Source organism: Dipodomys spectabilis, unplaced genomic scaffold (assembly GCF_019054845.1).
Source record: "Dipodomys spectabilis isolate Male_0828 unplaced genomic scaffold, ASM1905484v1 ptg000022l, whole genome shotgun sequence".
In the NCBI taxonomy this organism is placed as follows: Eukaryota; Metazoa; Chordata; class Mammalia; order Rodentia; family Heteromyidae; genus Dipodomys; species Dipodomys spectabilis.
This window is the reverse complement of record NW_024870699.1, coordinates 585746-593177: the sequence shown is the minus strand read 5'-3', so window position 1 is coordinate 593177 and position 7432 is coordinate 585746.

Genomic DNA, 7432 nt, shown 5'->3' with positions numbered 1-7432 from the left:
AAAATAGACAAAATATAAAAATCACAGTAAAAATGTTAGAATTCATCACATAATAAAATAACAGGACCCTAGATAAGGTTCTCCCCTCATCCTTGGTCATGGTGAACCATCTTCCATGTCACAAAACATATGTCAGCCCCCCAAACCTCATAGCTTCACAGCCCCTGCCCTGCCCTCTCCCCCATCTCATTCCCTAATTATGTTTGGCAGACACATTCCTAACCCATGAATTACCTCCAACTATACACATGAGAGCAGAGTGTCTGGCTGGAAGAATGTGGCTGTGGTCACACACACCTCACCAAACTTCTGGCTGGTGACAGAAGAACAGGTGTCCACTCTAGTCCAGGGTTCACACAGGTCTCCTAGCGGAGGACCACGAGGGCCAGCAGCTACTGTAGGGCTACAGAAAAGGGGGAAGAGAGAGGTGGAAAGGGGAGGAAAGGAATGTCTACTGAAATCTTCCATAAAGGAGCCATGAAACTGTGAAGGAGAAAACAAATATTGTGGCTGGGCTTGTACTTGGTATTCATGAAAAAAGAACAACAACACATACACACATAGAGAAATAAAATGCTTTTGCTGTTTTTAGACATGGTGACTTAAATATATTTTCATTGCTCTCATCTCCCTGCTCTCCCAACACACACACACACACACACACACACACACACACACACATCCAGAACAGTGACAGAAGACTCTTCCATGCAGCACCTGCAATTTTCCAACTGATCACTCACCTAAGCACAGCAGGCTGTACAAAAGTTTTTCTGTCTCTCTCTCTCTCTCTCTCTCTCTCTCTCTCTCTCTCTCTCTCTCTCTCACACACACACACACACACACACACACACACACACACACACACACACACAGACTCAGAGTAGTGCCACTCCTAAGTTTGCTGGTTCCTCATGTGGGACAATGTTCAAGCTGAAGGACAAAGGTTCCCATACACTGTTCCTTTGTAAAAATCAAGGGCTCCCACCCATGGGGTGCACTACTGTAATGACATATCACGACCCACCTCTCCCCTTCTCCAGGGCCAGACCCTTCCCCTTGGGAACAACTACTCATTCACCAGAACCTTAGACCAGGACATAGGGTGAAGGAATCCCCAGACATGTGACTACTCAGAGGCAAGACTGAAAACAAGCAGGGGGTCATGGGGTTCCCAAGGGAGTGTCTGATCCTGGGTGGGGGCAGTGTTGGGGAAATTGATTGGGTCCTGAAGGCTACATATATAGACAGACTCCCTACTTCCAGCCTAGATGCTTCTGGGTGACTGGATGGATTCGTGGGAAGGCCAAGGAGACCAGATGGACTGGGAGCACCAGCAGATGCTGGCAGAGCTGGGAAATGTGATCACCCTGTGAGTAGTGTTGACAGCTAAGGTGGGGAGGACAGGCCGGGTGTACATGTGTCGGAGGGGTGTGTTCCTCCCAGATATTCACCTTCTATCTGACCCTCAGTGCCATCACCTCCCTAGTGGGTTTTTCAGGGACCCTCCTGTGGTGAAAGGGTAACTGAGCACAGAGGACAAGTGCTCACACAGCAAGGTGGGGGGCTATCTTCTGCATCCAACATCCCCCACCCCCAGAAAAAAGGAAAAGACCCAATAAGGCAGGTGTAGAGGTGCTGCTCCTCACCTCTGACTAAAGCCACCAGGTTTCCACCAGGGAGAGGAAGGGTGCAGACGTGCAGCTCTGTGACTCCTATTGCTCCAGGCGTCCCATTCTCACCCATTCCTGCATCTCCCTGTTTCCTGGGACGCTGGCCACTAGGGATGGGGGTGGGTTCCTCAAGTCGACATCCACTCCCCCACCCCCAGTCCTGGGTTGCATTTGTCTCAGACTCAGGGCTGGCCTGCTTGGTGCTGGGGAGTTGTGGTTAGGACATACGAGGAGAGGTGATAGTCGCTGGTTTGGGTCTGTGGGGGGGGGGAGGGGGGAGAAAGGGGTGCATAGAGGGAGTTCGTGAGGTGTTGGCCCACGGGGCAGCACTCATGTGTGCTTTGGGGAGAAGCTGTAGGCTGTGGTTCCAGGTGCACCAGGCAGTGATGGCAGTGGCGTGGTGGACACTCGGGCCCAGAGCAGAGGACCAGGGGCTGGGACCAGGTCAGGGCCCCAAGCCGGCCAGGTTATGATTGGGACTATGATTGGGACTGGTATTGTTGCATTCCCACATCCTGCGAGGCCACCACCCATCTGCTCATGGAACTCTCTCTAAATCCTGCACAGGCTATGCAGTGGTCTGCATTCACCCCTTCCCAAACCAGCAACTTTACAAACTGATCTTGGAGGTTCCCTGCCAGCAGCTTGTGGTTAATACTCTGTTGGGCTCAGTCTACAAACTCAGCTAGAGGCTCACCATATTTTTGTCTCACTCCTGCTATAGGGGATTCAGTGTTCTGCCTGTCTCACCTGGTCATGGTAGGGGCCAGGTATTGTGGCCTGTTGGAAGCCAGTGGAGTACCTTTCCCCTGTCCCTGTTAACATGGCATAAGTAATAGGTATTGCGGGTTGAGCCTGCCAGTTATTCTCCGCCCGCACTCTGCATTCTTCATTAAAGAAGGCACATCATTTAATAAACTGAGAACTGGTGAGGAGGGCTTTGGCCACATCCCCCCAGACACACAGGTGATAAACGATGTCATGTAATAGGGTCTGGGCCCAAGGAGAGTTCAGGCCATTCTCCACCATTGCTTTGTGGATCTCTTTCAGATCTTTAGCTTCCCATGGATACCATTCCAAGGGCATATTACCTCCTGGTGCCAGATTGACCAGATAAGCTTGGGGAAGTGAATCTTGTGGCCTAAGGTCCGGACTCCTGTGTGGCACTTCCCTTAAATGTCAGGACTCCAAGTAGGTTACTTCCCCAGCCCTCGGCCCCTCTATGGAAGGTTGGTAGTGGTCCGGGTCTTGCAGGTCCCTCTTGCAGGTCCCATAGGGCGCCTTACCTTCCCCCCCAATCAGAGGAATAGTGTGGGGATCTAGGACCATCAAGGGCACCTGAGTCATAGAGGGTAACTTTCACCCTCGTTTTGACTTCCACTGAGCATTTTTCGGTGCATTATTGGTGAAATTTGACTCATTCCATTTCCTTCTCACTTCCCAAGTCCTCCTTTACTCCCTCTTAGCCTAATGTTGCCTCCTCCTCCTTCTTCTGTGAAATAGCATTACCCATACTTAAGGTTTCACTTACTCTGAGAGAGCGCATAGCCTCAGCTGGTATCTTTTCCTTTCAAGCCCCATGTGCGGAGCCAGATGTCAGGTCTTCGTTTGTCCCACAAAAGACGGACAGGGACCAAGGAAAGGTAAGTGTGGCCACTTGCCCATTCCCCAGCCTCCCTTAGCCTAAGAGACAATCAGACACAGTGAGGATTCAAGTCAAGTAGGGACTCATTTATTAACACAGAGCAAGCCATTTTTAAAGCAAAAGACTGCGCAAAGGTCACACCTTATCATGCACCTAAGATTCCACAAGCTGTTTACACACTGAACTTAAACAAATCAGGCTCTGACCACTCAACTTCCTCTCAGGGCCATTTTTGATGCCTGTGTACCCACACTGTCCTCATAAATCTTGTGACGTGCTCCAATTGTGATGTTTTAGGCCCCTTATGAGCTCATAAACTTTTTCAACTTTATAATTTTTCAGTTCTGATTTGTGATATCAGAAATCCACTGTGACATCATGAGCATTGTGACATCATACTGACAGACAACATCACACTGTGGCATCATAATCCTCCTACGACTTCAACATATTTGCAACAACACATGCCTTTGTAGATACCACAGTCCATTCGTGAACCCATATATTCTGATTTCATGAACAATGAGAACCTTTATGCCATTTGGAAATCACCAACCAATTGTGACATCATAGACCTACTATGACCCCTTACCTGTATGGCATCACCAACTAATTGTGACATCAAAATTTTTGTGATGTCACAATGTGACATGATGATCATGACATCTGTCAGTGTGATGTCAGAATGGTCATGATGTCAGTGGATTTCTGGTATCTCATGTCATACATGAAATATGTTGAAAAATTATGAGGGCAAAAAGGTCTAAGATATCACAATATTAGCATGTCACAAACTTATGAAGACAGGAGATGTTTGTGATATTAAATTGTGTTAGTGATATCACAATGGCACTGTGATATCACAAAGTGATTATGATGTCAAAATGGTTATATAGGCACAAAAATGTGTTTCTGATATCAACTCTCATGCCACACTTGAAATACAATGAAATCACAGAATAGGCATTCACAATGTGTCTATGATGTCACAATGAGAATTGTTCTCATAATGCGATTATGTCATTGAGTTTGGTGATATCACAATGAGCTCATGCTCTCATAATGAAAATGTGATGTCACACTGAGGATGCCACAAACACTTTTTGATGTTATAATGGCAGGTCTGATCTCAATTGTCAGTTAACAACAAGGGTATGGGTACACAAAGGGACTGTGTTGTTGAAAAGGGCATGGATTTTTCAAAGGAGCTAAGAGGTCATAATAGATTGGAGATGTCACAATGGAATGTCACAATGGCAATATTATCACAATGGGTTTGTGATGTCGTGCTGATAATGATGACAAAATGTGTTTGTGATGTCACAACAAGTTTGTAATATTACAATCAAATTTCCAATTTCAATTGTTACTAGTTCACAAGGAGGATACTGTAATAATCAGCAGGGCCCCAATAATCTATAGGGTCCGATAATCAGCCAAGCACCATCTCCTGGCTAGCTGGAGAGGACAAAGTATGCCACCAAAGAAGGTGGGGCATTCTGTGGGAGGGGCTGGTGCATTAACCACCACATGTTGAGCTGTTAAGAAGTGATTGGGCTGCGGGCAGCTTGGGATGTGACAGTTGAAAATTGTTAGGCAGTTGGTGTAGAGAAGGGGTACAGACTTTATATAGGGTACTTGTTCAGAGCAATAAAAGGAAAGAGAAAAAGGGAAAAATCCGGGAAGGAAGGAAGTGGTGTGATAGCAGAAGGGGAAAGACCTTGGAGGAGAGGAAGTTGAGGGGGGCAGGAGTTGAAGGATGCAACTGACGACCCAGGCAAAGCAGTTCAGACCTGTGGAAAGTGGAGAGACCTGAAGAGAAGAAGGAACTGGTAGAAGGGAACAATGGAAAGACATCGAAGGATGTTTAGTTCTGTATCCAAGGAGAGACAAAGGGAAGGGAGAAAAAGGCTTGCCTTTTGATGTTTGGAGCCTTGGATATCATAATTTTGGGGTTTGGTGGTTTGGAGAACATTTATTATATTAAATGTGTCTCGATGGATTCTCTTGAACTACAGAGTTCCTAATTTTCAGAAACCCCATCAAGATAATCAATTTGGATAGCATCAGGCCTTGGCCCCAGGGAAAAATCCCCATAGGTGAAAGTGTCAACCCTCAGGGTTAAGAGTCTACCTCGAGTGTTTGCCTCCGGAGGACCAACATTGACAAGTCATTTAGGTTCCTCTAAGGGTGCATCTGGGAAAGCTTGCCAGCCTGTTTTGGGGACCCCCTCTGGAGGTCATTTGTAGCTTCTGGGAACTCCTTGAAACGTCATGTAGGGCTTCCTTGAGAATCCATCTGGAACCTCATCAAGAGTACATCTGCGACTTCCTTGAGCAGCCATCTGAAACCTACCTTGGAGGTCATCTGGAGCCTTCTCCAGGTGCCATCTTGGACTTTCTCCAGAGGTCATCTGGGGCTTCCTCAGGCCTGAGACCTGAATCTTTGGGCTTCCTTTAGAAGCAATCTAGGACCACCTCCTGAGGTCATCTGGAACTTCTTTGGGAGGTCAGCTTGGGTTACCTTGATGAGAAATGTATGACCGTCTTCAGACATAATCTGGGACTTCATTGAGAAGCCATATAGGACCTTCTCTGGAGATCATCTGTGACTTTCTCAAGAGAGTTATCTGGAACCTCCTCTGGGGTTCATATATGGACTCTCTGAGTGGCCATCTGGTAGCTATTCGTGAGTTAATCTCAGCCTCATTGAGAGGATATCTGGGACCTCCTTTGGAGGTCATCTGACACTTCTTTGGGGATCAATTTGGAACCTCCATGAGAGATTATCTAGGGTCTCATAGGGAGGACATATGTGACATGTTCCAGGGGTCATCTGCAGCCTCCTCAAGAGGCAATCTGGGACATTCTCTCTGTCATCTGGGACCTCCTGTAGAGGTCAACATTGAGAGATATGGGACATGTAAGTTAAGTGTCTGTGGCTATTGGTCTGTTTGTGTAGGCTGATACTTTTATCTGTGTCCTGTATGTACCTCTGTGTACTCCTTTTCTCAGGATGGGAGAACAAGGCCTAAAGTTCCTATATCCAAAAAATATTCTCCCGCAGGTTTATAGAGTCCCTCAGAAGAAGATGCATTGATGTACTCTCTCTCCTATTCTTTGCTATCAACACCTGTAATGTTAAGTGCTCCCATACCAAAGGGGGTTACTTTTACCAGCCTGAGGTGGTACAATGTGGTATGTTAATATTATTACCCTTGAGACAGGAACATGAAAGAGATGGGGGGCAGGCCCCCTTTTTAATATATGTTCCCTTTACAAGTAGTGACCTGTATAACTGGAAACAGCAAACTCCATACTTTACAGAAGAAAAAAAAACAGGGGCTCATTATTTCATTAGAGACAGTAATTTTCACACACAAGCACATCCGGAATGAGTGTCAGCAAATTTTAAAGGTGCTTTTCACCTGGTAGAAAAGGGAGTGAATCCTGCTCGGTGACTTGAAAAGAGTCCTTGGACCACACAGTAGCCCCACTATTAACCAGACCATTTGGAGAAAGTCTTTCCACAGGCTTACCCAAGCTGAGACTAACAGTGATCGAGGTATGGAAGTGCTTCCTATTATTGCTAAGTTTGATTAGCAGGGATGCTTCAGTTGCTAGAAAGCCAAGTCATCAATCTAAGGTGAGTGAGATGGTACAGTTCCTCAGTGAGTATCCTAATGCTTTTCTGGAACTTCCCCAGAAGACTATATTACATATAGGCCTATAGATCTTGAAGCCCTGGAGAATCAAAGAACCCTAAATATGGCCTTTGTTACCCAGTCAGCCCTAGATATTAGAAAAAAAAGCTTCAAAAGTTAGCTTTTTAGGGAAAGGTGTATTCTAAGTTGGAAGTGGTTGCCCAGTAGGTTTTTGATAACAGAGATACCCTGCATAAAAAAGACTATAAAAAGGGGGGTTGAGTTTTGATAGGAGCACCAGAATAGGGATTAAGAAACCCTTGGCAAAGACAGTACAATTCATTTGCAAATGGCAGTAGAGAACCTCTAGGACCAGATGAGTGGGAAAAGGAATGTCCAAGGAGGAGAAAGATAGAAAATGACAGGTTATGTAATCACATTAAACACCTGGAAAATGTGTTCATATCTCTG